Below are 4,117 nucleotides of genomic sequence, written 5' to 3' on the forward strand. Positions count from 1 at the left end.
TAAAAACTAGCATGTGAATAAAGACTGTGTGTACACAGCGGCAGGTACACATCTTCAGCATGAATTCGTTTAAAAATTCATTTAAAATTTCATTTCAAAAAGTGCTATTTTGTCATATTGAGATAAAAATCCAGCTGGTGTCAGATTTCTTCATCGTCATTTGCAACAAAAGTGACACCATACCTCTGTTCCTTACAATTTCTACTTAGGTTATCTCATTTAATCGGTGTCCTTTTAGTTGTAAATGACTGGATCTTTCTTTAAGAGGTAGTAAGCTTGCTGCAATTGCGTTCCACCAGGATGAGCGAGTATACAGACTGGATGCTGATAGGATACTCAAGAGTTGTGTCAAGGGCAACTCAGTAGATTGGACAAAGCTGTGCAGAATGCCTGCAGACCTTTGACACACACAGAGCATATTCCTGCTACACAAATGCTCTATTTCACCTTTTTTCAATTACTTAGTCTTTTTTTTTTTTTTTTTTTTTTTTTATCTCCGAGTGTGGGAAGACAACTGAGAACAAGATGCTGTCCTTGTCCTTCAGGAATTTACAATCTACACGGGGGAGACAAAACATACACATGAAAAGTTAAAAAACTGCTCAAGACTAAACTAACTGATCAAGGCATTAATCAAAGCGAAGTCATGGTATGTAAATCATTTTGACTACGAGACAAAATTCAGAGGTGAGTGATATCCTTTGGGCTGGAGTAACCAGGAAGGGTTTTATAGATTTATCAGAGGAGATGGAATAGGAGTTATATCTTTTGAAATATTAGCAAAAGGACAGATTTTTAAAAAACTCAAACTGCCTAAGAATTAATGATGAAATCTAAGTTTTTCAACTTGTGACTCCACAGATCTCTTTCCAAAAGCAACCACCATTACTATTTGTCTTCTGTGTCTTTCCAACACATTTAACTACTTTTAAATTGCTTCTGAATTGATTTTTTTAAAGTTTATTTATTTTGAGAGAGCGAGAGACCAGGGGAGGGCCAGAGAGAGAGAGAGAGAGGGAAAGAGAACCCCACGAAGGCTCCGTGCCGTCAGCACAGAGCTCAATGTGGGGCTTGAACCCATGGACCGTGAGATCATGACGGGAGCTCAAACCAAGAGTTAGATGCTTAACCGCCTGAGCCACCTAGATGCCCCTGAATTGATTTTGCAACGTCTATCCACATAAAAATAGGACTCAATACAATTTATACAATAGGGACCTACTGTTAGGTCTGTCTTGAGGTACCCCAGTGGATTTCCAAGCTGGTTGTTGCCACGACAATCTCTGCTCCATCTGCCTTTAGTTTCTGTCTTGACCCCCTTTAGTTTAGATGCATTTCTAGCAGAGGGGACAGCAGGCATGCTCCCCCTTCTAAGCCCTTTGGGGACATCATTGTAGTCGGGTTTCCCCTCCTCCCCTTTCCTCAATCCCAGAGGTCCTGAAAAGCTTCCTAAAGGGAAGAGTTAGGAACCCAGATTCTGACACTTCGGAGAGATGGTCTAATGTAGACCTCAAGCATATTACCCATTTACTTAATGTACCCCAAAGCACCTAACTCCCATATTGGGAGCAGATTCTTCTGGAATCCCAGCCACCCTTGCTTTTGTTTCTACTCCCACTCTCCCACGTGGACACCCAAGTGCACATCCGGGTCACAAAGGAGAACATATTTGTGTGACCCAGGGTAGCTTTTTATAAGTTATTTCATATTAAAACAGTTGGCTTGTGTTAGCAGGAAGAAGAACCAAAAATCAAAAACAGCCTTCCTACTTCTAAATGGAACAGCCTTTGCCCTAGACTATCCTCCCTGATGTCTCTGGGAAGTGGAAATAGAAATCTTAGGAGGTGGAACAGCTCCACCAATTGGCTTCCCGGGTCTCCTTCACAAGCTAATTTTTAAAAGGGGTGAATATAGCTGTCTCTAAACTGACAATGGTAGAATCCACCCTGGAGGTAAACTTGTGAAGAATTTCTGCCGAGTACGTTCATCTTAGTACAAACGCATGAAGGCAACAGAAGGGAAGAAATGATAACGACTATTGACTTTCCTTCCACTTCAAAGCCCTATGCTCTTCATAGTCATATTTATTTTATTGAATCACCACGTAACTATTTTTATTTAAAAAAATTTTTTTTAACGTTTATTTATTTTTGAGACAGAGAGAGAGCATGAACAGGGGAGGGGCAGAGAGAGAGGGAGACACAGAATCCGAAACAGGCTCCAGGCTCTGAGCTGTCAGCACAGAGCCCTAAGCGGGGCTCGAACTCACAGACCGTGAGATCATGACCTGAGCCGAAGTCGGACGCTTAACTGACCGAGCCACCCAAGCGCCCCATCGCGTAACTATTTTTAAAGAGCCACCATTGCAGGTGAATTCCACTTGTCAAAGCTCACAGATTGGGAACACAGCAGCATTCAAAACTACAATTTGCTTAACTCCAGGGCTTCCATATTGGAGGAGGTGGGAGAAATGAACATCTTGATGGTCTGGAAAACCTGCAGGACACAGAGAATGGCCAACTATCTCTCCAAGTCCATTTGAAGGCACGCTCGCTCTTCAGGGAAGCTTTCATTTCTGAAAAGAAAGAGTATGGTTCAAAACTCTTGCTGTTGGAAATGGTCACCTGGCCTGTTAGAAAACAGATGTGCACTACCAAGTGTCTCTTTCCTCGTTTGTCTTGAGCTCCCCGTTGAAGCCACAAAGTAAGGATGGAGGGGGATGAGTGCGGGCCATGGAGCCAAGAAAACCGAGTTCCGGTCTTGCTCTGGCACCAACTACCCGTGTAAGACCTGTTCCTTTTCGTCTTTGGTTCTGTGGTGCTCCCCACCAAACGTAGTAGGTGCTTAATAAATACTTGATGTGATTAGCTGGGTTCAGTGTTTCAGCATAGGCTTGGGTGTCCGTAGGGTACAAGCGACAACATTACCGAAGTGCGGACACCCACCCACCAGCCTTGGACAGCCAGCAGCTTAGGGCCTTGTATCGCACATGTGCGAAGTTGGGGCCCAAGAACATCGCCTCATCAGTGGAGAATTGAAGAGGAAGGGAAGATAACCCAGCAATTAGGGAGCATCGTGCTAAGCGCTTATCTTTTAGACTTCGCAAGGATCTTTCAGAGCATGCATGACTAGCACCATTTTTAACGAAGACAGAACCAAGATTCCGGTTCTACCTAAATACCTGGCATCCCTTACCCTGGCTCCTAAACCCCGTAAAAAATCCCCTCCTTGGGCTTATTTACATCTCGGACCCCGCCCCGTTTACCACCACGAGGGCCCCGCCCACTCATTCGCCTCTGGGCGGGCCCAGGGTAGGTCGGGTCCTCGGGTTTCTGCGGACCCGTTTTCTGCCCCATCTCGTCCTGTCCCCGAGGCGGACCCCGGGCCCCCTCAAAAGATGAGCACGTGTCCACTCCCGGCTTGAGTACGGAAGGTGGACTAGGCGGCGGCCCCCACAGGCCCCACCCAATGGCGCTGGCAGGAGACCGGGGAGGGGCCCCGGGCCCAGGCGATGAGTGAGGGGTGGTCGGCAGCTCGGCGGGTTCCGTGCCTTCCCTTCCCCTGCTCATCTCTCCCCTCCCCTTCTCTTCCCAGAGCCTCGTGGGAGCGCGCCCCAGACGTAGTCAACCGAAACCGCGGGCGTCCCACTCCGCCTCATCCTCGGCCGCCCGGCAGCCCTCCCGCCCGGCCGCGCCTCGCCTCACGCTCTACGGGGGAGGCGGGACCAATCAGCGAGCGACGTCTCCCTTCCGATTCGAGGCCCCCGACGCGCGGCTCACACCCCGAGCACCGCGCGCGCTGATTGGCTGCGCGCGCCGCCGGTCCGGCCGGGAGGGCGGGGCGGCCAAAGGGAAAGAAGGTGGGGAGGTAGTGGCCCGCGACTCTCGGAACCCCGCTGGCGCCCCGACCCTTCCCGGGTGCTCGGCCTCCTTCCTTCCCTCCTCCGCTCACCCCGTCTTCCGTGCGCGCCGAGCGCTGCGCTCGGCCGGCGTGCCTCGCGCCCTAACGGGCGGCCGGGGGCGCCAATCAGCGGGCGGCAGGGTGCCAGCCCCGGGGCTGCGCCGGCGAATCGGCGGGGCTCGCGGCCCGGGGTGGGAGGCGGGTCTACCGCGCGGCC

The sequence above is a fragment of the Herpailurus yagouaroundi genome, unplaced genomic scaffold (genome assembly GCF_014898765.1).
Source record: "Herpailurus yagouaroundi ecotype Mexico unplaced genomic scaffold, PumYag 142, whole genome shotgun sequence".
Classification (NCBI taxonomy): domain Eukaryota; kingdom Metazoa; phylum Chordata; class Mammalia; order Carnivora; family Felidae; genus Herpailurus; species Herpailurus yagouaroundi.